The sequence below is a fragment of the Branchiostoma floridae genome, chromosome 10, assembly GCF_000003815.2.
Source record: "Branchiostoma floridae strain S238N-H82 chromosome 10, Bfl_VNyyK, whole genome shotgun sequence".
Classification (NCBI taxonomy): Eukaryota; Metazoa; Chordata; class Leptocardii; order Amphioxiformes; family Branchiostomatidae; genus Branchiostoma; species Branchiostoma floridae.
In genome coordinates, this window is record NC_049988.1 from 7,406,772 (window position 1) to 7,427,245 (window position 20,474).

The 20,474-nt window shown below is 41.3% G+C and overlaps 1 protein-coding gene across 4 annotated transcripts in view; it reads left to right on the forward strand.

The window, feature by feature from the left end:
- The first annotated feature begins 2,248 nt into the window (after positions 1-2,248).
- Positions 2,249-20,474, forward strand: part of LOC118423877 (growth factor receptor-bound protein 14-like) — a 46,702-nt gene continuing 28,476 nt past the window's right edge. For 2 of the 4 annotated variants that reach the window (XM_035832186.1, XM_035832189.1), the window contains exon 1: positions 2,249-2,434. The gene's annotated coding sequence lies outside the window, so the exon portion shown is untranslated. Of the gene's footprint in view, positions 2,435-5,316; positions 5,413-20,474 lie in introns of those variants that run through there. The other 2 variants (XM_035832188.1, XM_035832187.1) reach the window with 2 other exon arrangements.

Below are 20,474 nucleotides of genomic sequence, written 5' to 3' on the forward strand. Positions count from 1 at the left end.
ATCATGCATGTCAAGCCAGCAACGTAGAATTACAAGCCAAGAAAATTGCAGAGAAATCCAAAACGTACGTAAGGTGAATATCTTGTGGTTTCCGAAACTCCGCCCCTTCCACTCAGTGTTTTATTTTTGCTGTCAAACGGCTGTAAATCCAATTTTTTTTTTAGAAATTGGTCAAAACATCCAATTAACAAGCTATCAATCAACTTTATTACTTAATGTACACTGAAGGGTGCACAAAAGAGGTAGATGTAAACAACTGCAACAGGTATGAAGAACGTGGGTGAGTGAGCTATCCCTTTGTTTAATTTTTCTTCTCTCATTCTTTCTCTTAGTTTCCATTCTATCTCTCCCTCTTTCTTTCTTTTCTTTCTTTCTTCCTTTGTTTTTCTTACTTTCTCCCTTTCTCTCTCTCTCTCACTCTTTCTTTCTTCGTTCTTACTCTCTTTCTCCCTTTTCCTTGTCCTTTCTCTCTATCTGTCTTTTTTCTTCATCTTTCTTCCCCCGAGCGAAGAAATAATGTACGATTCACACGAAGCACTTTTCGCCCTCGAGACCGCGTACGTTCTTTGTGTAATCAAATAACTACCGGTCGACCCTATATAGATTAACATCAGAGGTTGCGGACACGCCAACATCTCTCTTGATATCATCGCCAAAATGCACTTAACCGAAGCCGACCCCGGCTCGAAAGCTTGTAATTGAATGATGGTATATCAATGCAACTGCGGAAGCTGCTTGAAAGGTTCAAGGGGTCTGGAGGTATCGTATTTTGCTGTAAAGTACAGGAGACGAGTGTAAAAGGAAATGCAAAGAAGATGAAGTTGATAAACTGAAATGAGAGCACCACATTTTGCCTACAAGTGTGTGAAAAGAAAAGAAAAATGGGGGATATTTCCAAACGTTTGAAATATTTCCGAATCTACCTTCCGAGAAAAGCATGTTCAAGCGTAGATCTATCATAGTTTGGAATAAGGATTTCTTTTTTTAGTACAATGTAACGTCAATCAAACTTTCTGACGTGATTGGTCATCAGTGTTGATCCTGAAGAAAAATTTGATCCGTGTAGTTCCCTTTGTGTTGGAATATGATTCTGTTTTATCATTTTCACTTTTCTATAATTTTAGACACAAAATTGTATTCTTGTATGTCCCGTCGCGAGTTGTAAATTGAATAAAAGTGAATCCCTTTACAAATTTCGCCTCCCACCGATATCGTTATGCTCAAGGAAGATTGAATCAGGTTGGAGCCTTCTTCTTGTAACCCGTCATTTTATGTCGTAATTGATACGCGAGTTTATAAATGGCACAAATGGTCGTTAAATGGATTCCAATTTAGCTCCCCGAACCCCATAATGACCCCCTGGATCCGATTAATCCCCCGGCTAACGACGTCAGGGCGCCAACGGGCGCCACAACGAGGCTCTAGGGTGCCCCTTTGGCGACAATTTGGGGACGGTACGTTTTATATCACGCATTGATGTGCAGATGAGAGCGGCGCCAGGCCAATAGACAAGGCGACTTGGAGGCGGTTTTCATCAAGCAGATGTTGTACGATCGTAAAATCTAAGATGACTAACTGTCTGAAAGGGAAGCAGTCGAAAAATTCACGATTTATTCTTGTATTAAAGATGCCTGAAAAGAAACATCTATTTATACAAAACGTTATTGGTTTTATACATTGCGCGTATGAAGTCGTGTCGTGGTTGCGGCCCTAAATGAAGTGACTAGACAAGAAAGAGTTTGTAGAAACCTTGGTAGAAACTGATAGAAATTATGATTCTCCAAGCAGATTTCATCAAGTAGGATTCGCCTTTAACTTAGTGTTTTAGCTGTATTTCAAGGCACTGCCGCCGTTTAGAGCACTGAAACCAATTGCAATCTCCATCAATAGTTATTAATAGGAGATATGACTACCAGACTATACAGGTATCTTTGTAAAACCAAGGAGGTTAAAAAAACCCTCCTTGGTAAAACAAAGTAGGTTGAAAATAGAGTCGGTATGCAATCTAATTTTTAGGTTTCAATGTCCTTGGTTTATTCTTGAAGGATTCACAGGAAATTAATCTTCAAGCTTTTAAGCTCACTGAAGATACTAAGAAGTGCATTGAGGGTCAAATACGTAGACAATTACAACGTTACAACTGGGTTTCCCTTAATTTTCGTCGCGACTTCGTAACGAAATCGTCCTTTCCCCGCGGCGCACAGCTGCGAGTCAGACACGCATGTTGCTCTTACGACCCACCCTGTGATATATAACGGTTTGTCCCGATGGCCTTTGGCCGACCGCTGTGCAGCGATCCGTGGTGCAGAGGGCAACGGGAGAAAGCTGCGGTTTCAGCGGGGTTTTCTCCGCGCTTTTCTGGGGGTGTGCCTCCGTGCAGACGCCGGGAATCTTGCAGCAGGACATCGGGCGGTGCAGCCCGCACGCGTTTCAGGTAAGTTGGCCGCTGTAACCGCTCGGGAGGGTGCAATGTTTGGGTCCGATCTAGCGGTGTGTGTGGCTCGGCGATTTCTGCATGCCCCGATGGGCAGCTAGCGCAGTGTGTGCAGGGCTGGAAAACTACGCACACCCCTCGCCAACTTTCCAAACCAGCCACCCTCCTTCCCAACTTTGCCCTACCTCCTTAAGCAACTCTTGCAGCCCTTAAGAAAATCCCCTGAAACTTCGGCACGTTTCGAATCTCCTGTCGCCAGAAGTTTACAGTGGGGTGATGACGTCATATGTAAACGACGGGCTGTCCGAAATGTTGACCATCACTTGTGTTGTCCCTTCTACAGATGTTGAACCCAGATAAAGGATTGCGCGGCATGACCGCCTCTCTTCTACTTCCAGCTACACTTCTACGCTTTTAAGAGAAATGTTACAAAGATTCTACACTAAACGATTTTACGAACTATTAAAAACAGCGCCCTACGTGCAATATTTCAAAGCAGATCAATGATTAAATTTCCGGGGTGATTTTTTTGTTGATGTAGCAAAGGTTGGTCCCAAAACCTAGCGGTGTAGTCAGCCCTCTAGAACGAATACTTCTGTCACCAAGTATTGTCTGTATGTCACCTCTATGACCTGTTGCTCACGTGAACGCGTGCACGTAGCGAGCCGGCGGGTGCAGTGGGACCAGGGCCCGCAGGACTCACCCTTGACACCTGCTTGCAGCTGTAACTTTTCCCGCAGCCACGCCCATGTAGTCACGTTTACATGGGCACCTGCAACTTGGCTACTTTTCCGGATACTTTCCCCCTTTTCTTCTCCTTTTTTTGTAAGGATAGGTGGAACTGTCTTGCCATTTATGTGACTTTGGCATGCATAGGAATGTGTTTGACAAAGTTTTTTCACGGCCTTCACATGTAACGTTAGTTATGTTCACATATGGGCACCTACAACATCATGGATACTTTTCCTTTTCCTTCTTTCACTATTTTTGTAAGGATTGGTGGAATTGTGTTGCCATTTATGTGACTTTGGCATAGGAAAATGTTTGACCAAGTTTTGCAGCTTTTGTAACTTTTTCACGGCCTTCACATAGTAATGTTCACAGAGGCACCAGCAGTTTGGTTTCTTTTTCCATCTCCTTCTTTTTCTTGTTTTGTAAGAATTGGAGGAATTGTTTGCCATTTGTGTGTGTTAGCATAGGAAAATGTTTGATAAAGTTTTGCAAAGAAAAAAAAATGTAGCTATAACTTTTTAACGGCTAGCACATATACATGTAGCTATGTTCACATATGGGCACCTGCAAACTTGACAACTGGAAGAAATTTTAGATGATTCTTTCCTCTGCTTTCTTTGACTACTTTGTAGGGATAGGTGGAATTGTTTGAGTATCTATGTGACTGTTGACTTTGGAGTTGCAGACTTTGATGTTGAATTGCTCTAGAGTCTTAAGTTTTGCAAGGAAACAAACTGTTCCCAGGTAGAAAGAAAGATTTAGGAATATTTGGGTTTAGATTAAAACATTTGATCATTCTTATACAGTGTAATCATCTTGCATTGTATGATATCATAGATAGAATGAATTGATATCTTATGGAAGTTATGGTAGAGTTTGGCATATTGCTGAATAAGTTTTGAAGAAGATTTGCTGACATGCTTTTCAATTTCATTTTTTGTGGTACCATTCCTTATCATGTGGCCTTTTTGTCCATTCTATTAAACAGATAATCAATGTATATATCCTAAGGCTGGCATATTGAGCAATAATAAAAAATTACATTAAATATTAGTTACTGTAATTTTGTTGCGGCCTTCTATCGTACAATGAAAATGTACAATGTCTAGAACGAATGTAAACACTGTGAATAACTTTGATCAAAGTATGCATTTGAAACTTCTGTGCAGCTTTCTTGTTACATGCAGTCCTGTCAGTAACATTGTTAGCAGTAGAAAGTGCTAAGTGTTGTTTAGTGTTAAGACCTGGAGGATTGAGTTTCTGACCTTTGACCTAAATCCCATCCTTCTAGAGAAATCAAATCTGTCAAACTTTTTTGACCTTGAGGAAATAGATTTTCAAGTCAATCACCTTGGATAACAAAGGCAAAATGTTTTTTTTTCAATGTCTTTATATGCATAAGAAATAACAAAAGTAAAATTCTACCCTTTATCATTGAAAAAATATTTTAGAATTCTAATTTTGTTAGTTTAACCATAGCTCAAACAGGCATACTAAAAAATTACTATATTATTAGTTGGTAATTTTACGTATATTAGTTGTTAATTCATCGCTTACACATTAACGATGAAGACAGAATTGCATTTTACAGCTGCATGCAAAATAGACTTAGGTCATACACGTTCGACCCACCAGAGAAATGTTGCTGATTAGCAACCATAAAGAATAAAGCAACTCTTGGTTGGAAAGATTGACAAATCTTGACAAAGTTTGGCTGAAATTCTAGGTTGAGTTCTCCAAAGCCACAATGTTTAGGCTCTAAACGGTGTCCAAAAGTTAACGTTTTGTGTCAATGCCCTCTATCCAGTGCTTGTGTTGTGTTGCTTTTCTTGTTGCCTGTATAGAAATGTGGGTTACCACAAGGGGTGTTCCCAAGAACAAGGCTATCGCCCCATATCGCTCTTCACGGCACAAGGCACCTTTGATAGGTACATTGACAAATGGACGTTTGAAAGGGGAGATTGAGTTGCGGTGGAAACAGCGGCCGAGGGCTTTTGTTCTGCGGGGCCTTCAGCTTAGCTTGCATTAGCTTTGTGGTCGGGGGACAAAAGCCACGTTGTACATTGACTGCTTTGTGTATATTGGGACATCGGATCATAAGCTGCAGCTAAGCTTTCAAGGATTGACGTCAAAGGGAGTTCGAGTTGCACTGCCTAGAGCAAGGGGCAGAAGTTTTTTAGGGTCAAGCAGGTTGCCATTCGTACCCAGGGTCGAACAGGACTTGTTTGAATTGACTTTTACACCAGGTAAGCTTTGCGTATGTCAGGTATGTGTCATTGACCCCAGAAGTGGTGGGAGAGAAGACACGGTGCGTTGCGCCGGAGCATTGTACAGCAGCGCATAATGGTGACAGACAGATCCCAGGGCTTTGTGAACGTACCCTACTTTCTCTCTCCCCCATTGTTGTGGTTTTCTATTGTGCTGTCTCTCCAGGATTTAGTATGCCCCTGGGGATAATGCTGTCAGCAGAAGTCTTCTACCAATTTGATTTTGTGCCTAGTAGGAAAGCCAGCCTGCAGAATCAGGCCAAAACCCATTATGTTTGAAGGCAGTTTGCCAACTGGGATGGATTTTATGGATGACATCCATCAAGACCTATTGAGTATTGTTGATGCAAAACTGTAAATACTTGAACTGCATATAATTAAATCTTGTGAATGCCACTGATTGGATAGAACTAGTGGTTATGTAACCAGATTATGTAATGCTGGTTTCTGATTGGTTGAAACTTAATGATTCTAGTTAATGCACATTAATGATTGGCTGAGACCAAAAGTGAAGCCTTTATTTACAACAAGCAGGTTATATGCACTCATCATTTTTAAAGGAGCTATTTGAAGGATAAGTATTTGATTTTCACTTGCAATTTATTTTGTTGCTCTGTTTTAGCTGATTGGAATGCAGTTAGAAAATTCACCTGTCATAATTAGTCATGGCTTTAGCACTGTAATTCTTGAAAATTTTCATTGTGGCTTTATCAAAACTGATGTTGCCAATTTTTGCTTTGACCAATTCTTACAGTCACTTTTAGAACCTCCAGTGTTTGCATTACTGTACAGTATGCAACTACAGTGCCGTCGTAAACTTAAAGCCACAAATGAACAGTACATTTTGTCCTTACTAAGTTACAGCGAAGTTAAATCACGGAGAACATATAGGCATTTTACAGTACCGCAAAGGCCAATTTTCTTCAGCTCAATTTATGGTTGGCCAGGTTCTTTGTGGGTTGGCATAAGAACGTGAGGTTATAGTGTGCCAAATTGTTTGCTATGCTCTGTACCACAGAGAGGTCAAGGGTGCAAATTTGTCAGGTGTAGTGACAGCCTTCTCTGGTTACTCAGGAGCGAAGGACTGTACCATAACAAATGGCGAGGAGGGGTGATCAGAAAATGGACGGAATTCAGGGAAGCCTGTTGTAGATTTTCCTGTAGATGTTGGCCCCAGAGCCATGAGTTGGCCTGTGTAGGTCCTGGAAACAGTCTGACATCCAGGCTAATATTATAATATAAGTAATAACTACAGAATTGTTTCAACCTCGAATAACCCCTTCCTTCTACGGTAAAACTAGCTGAATTTACAGTAATTTATGGAATCATTCACCCCAGAAGTTTTAACTGACCTTTCCAGGATATCAGTGTCTGTGAAAAGTTTCTGCTTGGGGCAAAACGTGGCTTTTGTGATAACCCATTAAAATGGGCCAAACCATTCACTATAGTAGGAGGAGGGGTAAGAAAGGGAAAGTCCAGAAGTTATATAAATGGTGTTCAGTTTCATGCCATTTTTTTCTTTGAAAGGTCAAACATGTACTGGAAACAATGTCTAAATGTCAGAGCAATTGGTTTAGGAAGTGACTGCATTTTTGAAGAAAATACAGTGGTACGAGGGCCCAGCAATGGTAAAAAGCCTAGCACAGATATCATTTTTCATTTTCACAAATTTGAATTCAAAGGAATGATTTGACAGTCATAAAATAGAAGCTATAAAAACAGAGACAATGATTGAAGGCCCAATAAGGTATCTGTATTTTGTAACTTCTGTTTTAAGACTGTCTATTGCTATTAGGCTATGGTTTTCTATGAGCTTCACATTGTACTTGTAATTGTTTACATTGCTGATTTCCTTTATGAGCATAATATACACTGATTATTTTGTCCTCCAATTTTTCTCATCCTCCATTCTCTTGAGCAGTCCCTTTGGCACACTTCCAGTAGTACCAGTGGAATAGAGACTCTCATCAGCATGACCAAAAGCCTAAATATTTAGGCTTTCAGTACCTATAAACAGAGGGGTGTTGGTATAAAACACTAGAGAACTGTGAGAATGGGTTGGCTTGGCATGGGGTAGACTGGTGGTTTCGTGGGCTGGCGTTTGATTGACATGGCTGTCACCTTGAACCTTGGATGTTGAAATTTACTAGCCGGCAGCTAAGGTAAAGAATTGTAAAGAATTTGTTGAGTAAATGGGATATTTGCCACATCCAATTAGATTAACTACATGTAATATATACTAGAATGTAATTTGTTTTACTGGCATTGATTGATTGATAGGTTGGTTGCTTGGCTGACTGGTAGGTTTGTCGGCTGGGTCAGTTTTGGTCGTAACTTGTTTTATGGTTAATTACTTAGTTTGCTGACTTGTTGTTTGGTTAATTGGTTAATTTGCATGGCTCTAATCATTTGCTTGTAGTTGGTAGGCCTTGGCCTATTGAGATAGAGGTGATAGTATTATTTGGGTAAGAAGATTTGAAAGAAACTGTATCCTGGTTAGGAAATTCCATCTTGGCAGAGCTACCAAGTAGGTTTATAGTATGTTTTTCCAATGCAGGTAAGATTGGACATGAAAACTTAAAAGTCAGCTTTATTTCAGACCTAGGAGGATATAGTAGTCCTACTGTTAACACTAAGTTCACCTTTGTCTGTTTTGGGGGATATCAAGATCAACGGACAGTGTTTTCATATCCAAAATGTCGCAGTTTGAAATCACTGTCCATCGTTAGACTCCGTTGCAGTCTTCGGAGGCGACGTGATAGCGAGTTTTGGAGAGACAGGAAACTCGCTATCAACCCCCCCCCTAAAAAACGGCCCCGTTCCGAAGACTGCAACGGAGTCTAGTCCATCGTCTTGTCATCCCTAAATTCCCGATTCTAAATAATACAATGGATATAGGTTAACCCTCGGATAAAGGTAAACTAGCGTTACCACCTTGATCAGATTGAGAGGATGGAGAAGCAGGCTGAATAAAAATTCTAACTGGAAGCTATGTGACTCCATTGCCTACCCCCTAAAAAAGTCTAGGGTCGGCAGGTTTTTCTAAGGGGAAACACAATATTTTTTTTCCTCGGCCAAAGGATGACACTCCACTGCTTTGTTTTATTTCTTTTCTTGTAGGTTATCTACAGTTGATCTCGTTGACCTACTTGTCACATAGGATCCTGACAACTCTATTTCAAAAGAACAATGAGAGAACACCTCAACCTGTCACTCAATATGCTCTCCTAGGTCAATGACCTTAGGGTCTTATAGGGGTGTATGAGTTGTAGATTTGTGTAAACGAGACCAGAGGGTCTTGTGGGGGATTTCAACACTACATACAGCATTGTTGTCAGACAGAATACAGATGGACAAAAGAACAATGGAGAGAATACCTCAACCTGTCACTCAATATGCTCTCTTAGGACAATGCCCTTAATTAGGATCTTAAAGGGGTTTATAAGTAGTAGATTTTTGTAAAAGAGACTAGAGGGTCTTGTGGGGAATTTCAACACTACATACAGCATAATTGTTGAAGAAATACAGGGTGGTAAAAGACCAAAAGATATACAAGTCAGGAATATAAAAGAAGTTTAGGATCTGGGCTCTCTATTGTTTTCTCTGTTGTTTTTGACATATTTTTAAGACTGTGCTGTGGTAATGAAAATACAAAGATAAAGTTAATTAAACAAAGTTTTTTTCAACTCCATTCTTCTTCTGGAATGTGAAGTTGATATAACAGGTATTAAACAGTGTTCTTTAGACTTGCAAATATTTTCAGAGTCAGTAGACTAAAGCAAAATTGTTGACACTACATTCTGCTCTTGCATTGTTGACATTCCTTGGCAAAATTTCTTGACCTTAATAGTAAATGACTTCTTTTGTTATTTGACAATGGCAGTGACAGGTTAGCATAGTGCTCTTATTTATTACCTGTCAATCATGTTGGGTTTACTGTAAATGCCTTTGAATTTGCTGGGATTTAATTTTGTGTTATCTCAATATGGAGAAAATCGTCCAGGAGTTTTTAAGGTTGAAGCAATGGGATACGTGGGCAAAAGACATGATAACATTAACAAGCATTTTTGCGTGGTTTTAACATAGTCTCCAAGCAGACCCTATGATGCCTTAGAAATAGTATCAAAGCTGGCCAGGGACTTAGTATAGCGGCACCAGGTGCCCGTTTGACTCCCTTAGCCAGCTATCCCCCTTTGGCCGGCTATACTCCTTTGCCAGCTTTGATACTATCTCTAAGGCACCGTTGGGTCTGCTTGGAGACTAGTTTTAACATAGCGTGGGATTGTGTGATGGAACTGCAGGGCTTTAGAACCCAGACCCTTAAGGTTTAACATGACTTTCCTCACTCCACTCTGGTGTAAAAATGGGTACCTGACTTCAGCTGGGAAGGTAAAAGGCGGTGGAAGGAGTAGGATGGGCTCTGCCTCCCAATACCGTACCCTAGACATAGTGGATAACAACCCACTGCCTCTAATAATTATATATTAAGGCTATGGGACTACCTTTACCTTTACCTTTTTCAAACTTTGCAGTGACGAGGTTACACGCAAATTTTTCACATGCTGAAAACCTGTTCCCCTTGAATGGTAAAAACAATCAATCAGAACAGAAAGATGTATCTATATCTATACATTACGTCATTTGTTATGGCGATTGTTCTCAAAACAGACATTATTGCTTTCCACCTATGTATGGTATAAACATTTTTCTTTCAAGTTATGTTTTGAAAACATTGAGAGGAACTAATGAAAAAAGGAACACAAGTGTACTTTCTATTGTTTCCCATCTCCTTTTTGTATATAATTATAAAGCTTTATACCCTTGTTTTTACCTTTTACCTTTATATACAATATTGAAGCATTCTTGTGCTAGATTGCCTTGGTTTAAATCCAGTCAGGTAGGGTGTCCCCTCTTTGGATATGGAATGGTCCTGCGACCTTGCCACTGCGGTCTGTGGTTAGGTTGATTGACATTGATGAACACGTTCTTTCAGTGGAAGCGATAAGCTTCGTTGAGCACAAGAAGACCGTCTCAGAGAGTGAGCGATGCGGAATTTTCTCCTGTTTGCCGTGTATTCATTGCAAACAAAGATGGCTTTGTCCTTAGATGAATGTATGAGGAGTGATGACAGCTGTTGTATTGTTTGCAGATCATCGTCCTGTGAAAAGTTTAAACCCATCCTTATACTTGTTGATGGTAAGCCATATGGCTACCCTCAGGAAATAATGTCAAAGTCATTCACCAGTACAAAGCTCTAAACAATTAAGCAATTTTCAAGTTGAGTTAGTTGAGACATAGACCAGTGCTTCCATCACCAGACAATCCATAGTACTTTCAAATTGGTTTTCTAAAGATTTGAGCATTGCACAAGAAAATGGAGAGAAAGTGCACTTTATGTCTCCCACTTTGCACACTATAGGGGGTCTGCATGCTCTTTTCTGTAAGGCAGAAAAGTAGGGAAGATATTTTATTTAATGTAATTTGTTGTGAGGATTGGAAAATTTACCGTAAAACGTAGCCAGCACATTTCACTGTAAGTGTAAAATCTTAACGTAAAGCATTATCGAGCCTAAGAATGTCCCAAAACCTGTAAGAAGAGGAGGGCTTATCTCCAAGCAGATCCTACGGTAGCATAAGATAGTATCAAAAGCTGGTAGAGGAGTGAAGCCGGCCCAGGAGTGTGTTTTGCTACATGGCAAATGAACACCTCTTGGCTGACTACATTCCTTGGCCTTAGGAGGGCAGCCTTCAAAGGTGCATTTTACACCTGTTTTGCCCTCCCTCCCCTTCACTCCCCTATCCAAATAAAGAAATAAAGAAAAACTTGAAAAAAAAACAAAGCTTAACCTCTGCTTGGAGTAGCTTGAAGAGCAATTTACTCCCAGGCGATTGAGTTGTCAGGTTGTGGTGCAGACACCTGTTTGATTTCTCACACGTTGTGGACATTGTGACAAGGTCAACCAGGTGAGGTCACCTTGCTTGAGGCAGAAAAGGTCACACAGATCATTAAAGAAGGCATGCTGAAGGTAAATGCACACTGAAGAACTCGGAAATATTACCTGGAACTACTGGATTTCTTGCAGCTTCAGCACTCTTTCAATTAGATCCTTTAGAAACAGATTGGACACTGATGTTCAACTCACTAGTGTTGCATGTCTTATTACTACAGATTTTGTTGTAATTAGATTTAGGAAACCACCAATGAGAACAAAGAATGACATGTAAGGAATGGTAAATCCCTTTGAGGTGAACATGTCAAAACCATCAGCATGTCATTAACCGCATGTGTGCCTTTAGGCTGAAATAGTGGTTATTGGTTATTGGTTGTTGGGTGGGCCGACTACTCACTCTTTGCAGCCAGCGGCTGAATTGCGAGGAGCTTACAATAGGCGGGGCTGAAATCGCAAGGGTCTGGAGCGAGCTGCCATTCGGCGCCACTCAGGTGACCTCAATACGACAGTAATTGTCCCAGGTGTGGCCAAGGTACTGTAGGTTTTGGACCACTCACACCGCACCATCGCACGTGTGGCGGGTTCTTTAACGTGCCTGGGGTATGGCTCTCCCCAGACACGGGACCTCCATTTAACGTCCTATCCGAGGGACGGCCCTAGCCGAAGCTAGGTACTCATTTTCACCTGAGTAAAGTGAGGAAAGTCGTGTTAAGTGCCTTTCCCAAGGACACAAGATCGGTGACACGCAGCCAGATTCGAACCCGCAACCTCTCGGTCACGGGCCGAACACAATACCACTGTGCTACGCGGTCCCGCGTGGTTTTCTCATTTTGTAGATTTAGATTAAACGTAAATGCAGAAAAACAAGGGTTAGACGACAAGGAAGTCAAACATGACAGACTTCACCCCCAAACTCATACTGCTTTGTTTCCAGCTTTAATTTTGTCTGTCACACTTATGGTTTGGGAGCCCATTGTTATTAATTTTTGTTGTTTATCTGTCATGTTCGAAAATGTATTTTAATCAATTTCATGTCAGATTTTTTGGTAGACTGGTGAAATTTTTCTCTGTCCCAAAAAGCGAATTTTTGTCCCTGGACAGAGATAGACAGCCCTGTTTGTAACTCTTATTCCATTATTTATTAATAGTAGCATTTCTTCCCAACATCTAATTGAAGCTACATGTTTGTGCCACAGAAAAATCAAGACCATAGCATGTCCAGAATGGAAGGTACAAATACAGGAGTTTCTGCTGCAGCACTACGGAAAGCCGCTAGAGGACCAATGTCAACCTTCTTGTTCCTAAAGCTTACCCACATACCAGATATTAATTATGAGTTATTTTCTTGGGTTAAGCTAAATACCACAGTATGCAGAAACAGATGCATACAGACACAGACATGCTCAAGACAAAAGAATACGTTTGTCCGAGATAAGCGAGTCCTTCACTGAGATAAAAATGCAGACATATACAACGTTACAAGTTGCATACGAGTTAATTGGCATATGGTTGGGACAACTTTTATCATATTCAGCAACACAATGGGACCACTGTTAACCACAGAATAGGAAAATTCCGACCCCAAATCACTAAACAGGTAAACCCCTTGTAAGTGTCAGTGTGAGATTCAACAGCCTACGGGGTCATTTCTCCTGATGTGTGTGATTAGTAGCCATAATAAGTACCTGTCATGTGAACAATGGGTCCCGTGTTCTGACTTGTGAGCCAGAGGAGACCTTTGCAGGGCGTAGGGCAGGTGACAGCAAAATAAATCTTATCGGTATACAATAGGCAACAAGTAAGGTCAGTGACGATGTAAATCATTTTTAGAATGGCTCCTTTCTCTCCAGTGTTTGTTGATAATTTGTCGGTTAATTTTTTAACAGGATAACTGAATGTTCTTCCATGTTGGCCTTGCCCTAGGAAAAATGATTAAGATGTTTGGCAGTACTAGAGCTGTGTACCTAAACAAGTTTGACTAGGTACAGGTACAGGTACAGGTACAGGTACAGGTACAGGTACAGGTACACAGGTACAGGTACAGGCACAGGTACAGGTACAGGTATAGGTACACAGGTTTAGGTACAGGTCAGGACCTGAACCTGTACCTGAACTACTCGTTCAAGTAAAAGTCGACCTTAAGTAAGGATAGGAGCATGTTTGGACCACTGAAAACGTGTAAAATTGTGGCAGACACGTGATGCAACAAAAATTTGACCCTCTGTAAGACCACAAATTACATGCCTGTAGATCCTAGGAAAGAAAGTATGCTTCCTTGCAAAAAGACAAGCAGGAGTTTCTGTATCCTGATAGAATCTTTCCTCAAGACAGAAAGGTTCCTCAAGACTATTTTTACGGTAAGTCAGAGAAGATAGATTTCTCCTGTGGAATGATTATTTATTCCAGTACATGCCTCAAGATCCCAGTGACTTTTTCACCTTTGCTTCTATCTTTAGTAGCTTAGAGTTTACTCTACTGGCACGAACATTTTAGCAGCTGTCGGAAAAAAGGTGACACATGGAAAGTCCCCACCCTTCCACCAAGAAGGGGTACGCAGGGTTCACTTTAGTTCTGGTTCTGGGTTCTTAGGTCCACACTGCCTTTTACTGAGTGCAGCAACCACTCAAGGCACTGTGGAAAAATGGTTGCTGAGAACAGGTGGTTGTTAAGGACAAGGAGGGCTGAACTGTGTAAAAGTGGTCGGGACTAGGGGTGGGAACCAGTACAGAAAATTCAGGTACGGTTCAGGTCCAGGTATGAACCTGAACCTGGACATAATTGTCCGTGAAAACTTGTGAATGGGCGGTACTCAAAACAATGGTCCAATTTTCTAGGAAGAAACCTAGTCCGGTACAGTGATATTTTTCAGGTCCTGTTTTTCGATTTGGATGACATTTGATAGAATGTTAATCTACAACTACTAAGTAGGACATGACTTTTGGAATGTACAGCATTGTCACTCTCACAGTGAAGACTTGAGCCGCACCCAAAATGGCGGCTGTTCTTGTTCTTATTCAGTTACTGGATAACACCCCTAATTTGTGTTGGGGCAAACCATCCAGGACATGTTCGCACATGTTCGCACACGACGGGTTATACCGCCCCTTACGGGGTGACACACCCGTCCGGGTGAATGATGTAGATCACCATGTGGCTGATACGAGACAGAGGTTCGCCAGGCCTCCATCCGGGTGATTTGAAGTGAATCACCAACTCCCAACAGAAGGATTTGCACCAACGCACACCGCACCATCGCACGTGTGGGGGTTCTTTAACGTGCATGGGGTATGGCTCTCCCCATACACGGGACCTCCATTTAATGTCCTATCCGAGGGACAACTCATTTTTCACTTGAGTAAAGTGAGGAAAGTCGTGTAAAGTGCCTTTCCCAAGGGCACAAGACCGGCAACACGGCAGGCGGATTCGAACCGGCGACCTCTCGGTCGCGGGCCGAATACACTACCACTGTGCTACGCGGCCCCACATCAGGATTATGCTGTTGAGAAGTAGCATATGCAGTTTAGTCTGAGTTTACATGGAAATCGTACTCTAGACAGGAACACTACACAGTTTTACATGGCCAGAACACCTCAGTACCTTCCAGGTTCTCGTGTTCAATTCCGGTGTCTCTGATTTAAGTCAAAGTCAAATTTCAATGCTCTTGGCCTCTTGATTTCCATATGTAGGAAGACCGACAAAACTCTTTGGCTTGACAACGATGCGCAGCAAAAGTTAAGGTGTTATAATACACACAGATGTCATCCACAATATTGAATTAAAGAAGCCCAGGCAAGATCAATATTAGTATTGTGTGGTATGCTAAGTGTTTGCTTTATTTGCGATAATGTCATTTGTGCAAAGTGCTCGGGCAGATAAAATCTGAAAAGTTTCTTGGTCTGGTACAAAGTTGAGTTAAAGGAGCCATCTTGCCAACTGGGCCAATAGTTGATGTATTAGGTAGACAAAGGGACAATTGTTGTAGTTAAGGTTGGTGGACTTTACTTTCTTCCATTAGTCCAAATGTCTGAAGTAAGTCAAAGTTTAAGTCTACAAATGATGCCATGATCCACAGTATTAACTTCTTGTGGCCTTATCAACTGGCTGCAAATATCAGAACCCACCATATATTAAAAAAAAGCCAAAATAGCTAGAGTCTACAATAAGTCATTGTTTAGTATGACATTAACAGGATGCAATATCGTAGCAAGTAGCAATAAAATCTCAATTTCAGATTTTAGGATTATGCACTTAACGCATTCGCCATAGTGTTACCTTTTGATATAAAGTAAATATGGTATGAATATTGATGGTATGAATAGTCACGGAGCAATGTTCATGTATGCTACTAGGTAAATATTAAAGGGCAACAATTTGGTATTATGATTACATATGAATCACTCAGGTAAAAGACAAATATTATGCTTTGTGTACAAACGTACGTTATCAGTAAATATGCATTGTTTCTCTATTGTTATCAGCATTAGACTTTTAGTCATGTATACTTCAAACAAACATAGCTCTTGTGGATATAGATTTATGCAAATGCTGCTGCACTTCAAGTTTCAGCATAACGCACAAAGAATCCAGGTTTTAAAAAAACTTTGCCTCCTTGAAGTATTGTCGGAGTGAACCTGTTGTGATTAAGCAAGGTATGCCTCTTTGTTACATAGCTTTAGAATAGGATTAAGGTTACATGTAGAAATACACGTCGTGTAACATGTGTTACATGTAGATATACACAGATTATATCTTCTATTAAGTCGTAAGTTATGTAAACAAGTATTTTTTAGTGAAGCAGGTACATTGTGTCTTCTGATGAAGGTAGACTTGCAGTTCCTATGTTAACCCTAATCTTTGTTATAAAGTAACTTGAAGTGAAAGATATTGTTGTCAATAGTGGTCATTTGGTTGCATGCTGGTGAAATAGCTTTTGAAGTTATTATTGATAATTTTTATGATCCATTTATTTGTAAGGACTCCTCATCCTTTATGCCTTAAAGAAACAGTTCCAAAGTTTTGGCCCCAACTCTGTTGTAGGTACTTCACACGAAACATGTTTTGTCTTGGGTGGGTATGACATGAATAAAATCCAACACAGTGTATTCTGCATCACCCTCAGTCCCAGCCCTCCCGCGGGTCGGATTGCCCTCTACCTTCGGCCATTGGTCAATCCTTAACCCGCGGTCGGGCTGGTACCTTGGGTGATACAGAATACACCTGTTGTATTCTATATGTACAAGCTGCATGTCTGAACGGATTTATTTGATCCTCTCACACAGGACAGACCCCTACTATTTTCAATGAGTGTGGTGGGTTCTTTCAGGCCACACCAATTTAATTTCTTGGTTCACGGATTTTTTCATAAAAAATATGGAGCGATAGGGCGAAAAAAAAAATAAAAATAAAAATTGTAAAATGGTTGGATTAAAGATAAGGGCTAATCCAAAACATAAAGAATACAAAGTTTTCAGCTTGAAAAAAGTACAAAAACACTATTACTGTACAGTAACAGCACCTGTTCGTTGAAAATTACAAAAGTAGTGTCAGTTTTTATGTTTGTCCCATTTTTCATGAATGAAAAATATAACTGCAATAATGATACCCACATTTTAAGAAGCTTACAATACAAAGGCCAATTTGCTACACCAGAAAGTTGGTGAATGGTTTCATTAATGGTGAAAATTTACTCAGTGGTAATTTTTATTTTTATTTTGATTCACCAAAAATAGGAGCGAGCGAATCCGTGAACCAAGCAATTAAATTGGTATGGCCTCAGGTACAAATTATACACCTGATGTGGATCTCCTAAAGAGCTAGACCTCCATTTAAAGGTCCTATATGAGGGGCATCCCTCACTGAAGCTTAAGGTAATCATTTTCACTAAGTCCAGTTAGGAAATGGTATAAAGTGTCTTTCCCAAGGGCACGAATTCAGGATCTGTCTGGGATTTGGACTCAGTACAGGTTACAGTCTTTGTCTGGTGTCTTGTTACACCTGAGGAAGGACAGGTGTTCAGAAACCTTACCTGTGAAGTACAGGTGGTAGTCCTTGCACCTTTTGTGTCTATTATGTCCATACTTTTTATTGACCCAACCAGACCATGTTAGGAGACAAAGCGATGTTGTCGCTTGTCACTGAAGCATGAAAGACTGTCAGATCTAAATGCCACTGTTTGTGCTTCGCCTGAAGAAAAAACAAACTGATTTGTAAAAGATCCCTTTTGTTGTAGCCTTGCTTCACAGTAGGCTAACAAAAGCTGTGGATTCCTGTCATAATGGTTCCCTGTCATGTATGCGCGTAAATCAACTACCAACATGTCAAGATCAGATTTCACCTGAGTTGACCTTGAAGAACTGTCAAGCCTGAAGGTCGAGGGCTGGGTTTTCCACCTAATCCTTTTAGCGAACATCCACTAATATCCACTCTGGATAAGTCTGTGCTGCATGCACGAATCTCAAATTCTTTTGCTCTAGGAATGTGTTCAGGGTGGTCTCCAATTTATAATCCTGAGTTTCAAGTATATGCATCTAATTAAGATATGCAAATGTAGGGTAGAGCCAAGATGGCCTGCACAGATGACAAAGATTATTGTAAATTTTCAATTTTAATGTCACTTTAGTTAATTGTAGCCTCCATAGCAGGCTCTCTTTTGTGGCACTTTTGCTGACCGTTTCTTTTTGTACTGGCCATGGTCGCTGATTGCTGGACTTTTCTGACAGCCGGCCATTTTAGAGCCTGCATGGAAACGGTGCTACAAAGTCATATCAAAAAACGATTAGGGCGATTAACAAGGAGGTGCGAATTTCCTGCCTGCCGTGGACGGCTAAGAAACTGCATCTCCGCCGGATGCGGACAGTGCGCTGTCACGCCCCGTGTGCACTGACCCGACAATTCTCTAACGGTTTCGGGGTCAAACTGCTTTTTAAAAACACAGAAGTGAAAACTTACCAGTTCGACGTTCTTTCGGTATGTCCGGCGCGTGTTTGTAAACAAGCATGCTCTATGCAAATGACCAGATGGCGACCGGGCGGTGCGTGTCGCCTGAGTTGTAAAATGCTTGCAGCCGACATGCGAATTGCCTCTCACGGAGTTGTGAATTATTCCTAACGTATGTGTTAATAGGGTAGATGAATGGCTAATCGTTTTTTGATATGACTTTGTAGCACCGTTTCCATGCAGGCTCTAAAATGGCCGGCTGTCAGAAAAGGCCAGCAATCAGCAACCCAGTACAAAAAGAAATGGCCAGCAAAAGTGCCAAAAAAGGCCATAGAGAGCCTGCTATAGAGGCTAAGTTAATTGAGTCTTTTCAGAAAACTCTCAGTATAAATAATTGGGAGACCGCCCTGAGGGACCGTACGGCGTTTAGTGAGGGGGGAGGGCCGGTCGCCAGAGGGTCAGGTCAAAAAATTTTTGCTAGGCCCTCCCCCCAGGTAAAAATTTTTTTGCTAGGCCCTCCCCCTGGCAAAATATTTTTTTGCTAGGCCCTCCCCCCCCCTCCTATCAACTTTGAAAAAATATTCAAGACACCAATAAAACATGCGCTCCCATTTGGAAATGTGCTTTGCGTCCTACTTTTTCATGATTTTCATCGCGAAGCAGATCTCTCGCCCCTAGTAAAAAAAGGAAAACAGAATGGCTCAAAATATCTGCTTAATAATAGAAGGATAAATATCTGCTTCATGGAGGCATAACTATTTGCTTTTTTATAGAAGCTATTTTATTGTTTTGATATCAAAACAACACCTAAAAAACATTTGTATCTGGATTTCTAGTAGATTTGCGCCACGAAGCGGTGCGCGCCCCGCCTCCTTAATTTACGTATTGCAAGCTCGCGGGCCTGAGCGGCTTGACGGAATCTATTTTCAATGTACATGTACATATACATTGTATTTTTAAATTTTTCCTGGTTCTGTGGTGGTAACAACTTACGGTAAATCGGGGAAAAAATGAAAACCAAAACGACAACGCGATTAGACTAACCAAAACTGTAGTGGGGAGGGGGGCGCCGACGCATGACGCTGATTTTCCCACGGCGGGGTAGACCGGCGCCTCTATCCTAGCTCTATCCGCCGACGACTTGCAGGAGATCTTTTGCCACGCTTTTTTGCCACGATTTCCTGCATTGCTTTTTTATGGGAAAATTTGCTGGTTAAATGATATTTCTATGGAAAAAAAATACGAGGGTTTCAAGTTTTTGAGAACGACGTTTCCAACACCGGCATGTCTGACGCCAAAGGCACGAAGAATCGCAAGGTAGGTCCGGGGAAATTTTGAAATCTTGACCCCCTTAAAAGCTATTTCCTGCAGTTTGAGGGAAATATTTTGCTGGCAAACAAAGCTAACTTTAATGGAATTTCAATGTAGAAATACAAAATTAAATCCCCCCGAACACATTATCACGATGTCGGCTACCAAAGGCGCGAGGCCGGTCACGTCAAAAGGGATCCAGGGAAATTTGCAAATCTTTACCTCGAGCTCTGAAACGCCATTTCTTACATTTTGGGGGCAACAGGACAGGGGTAAATTTTGCTGGCAGACTGATCTAGAGTTTGATAACATTTCTGTAAGTGAAAAGGGTTTTCGAGGGCGATGCATAAGCCCCGCCCCCTCCCCTGTCGCATTTTCACTGTGTCCCGAGCGCCGACCTTAGGCGATCCCTTGCGGAGGTCCAGAAAAATTTTGAAATCTTGACCCTCTGAAACGCCGTTTCTTGGATTTTAAGGGACAAATTTTGCTGGTAGACTAAGCTATTTTTTTTTGCTTGGCCCTCCCCCCAAGTCAAAATTTTTTTGCTAGGCCCTCCCCCTGGCAAAATATTTTTTTGCTAGGCCCTCCCCCCCCTGGCGACCGGCCCTCCCCCCTCGCTAAATGCCGTACGGTCCCTGAACACATTCCTAGCGAAACTAAGATTCATCGGATGGACTTGTCCAAATGGGACATTCGTGGTGATATCATACCTGGGCCTTACTTGTGTTCGATACCTATGTTACGACCTGTCCATATTTTACAGTATGGCCCAGGGCTCCATACTTCAATTCAAACGATTGGAACTTGCTTGTGTGTGCCGCTGTCAAAGATTCTGTTGCCTGT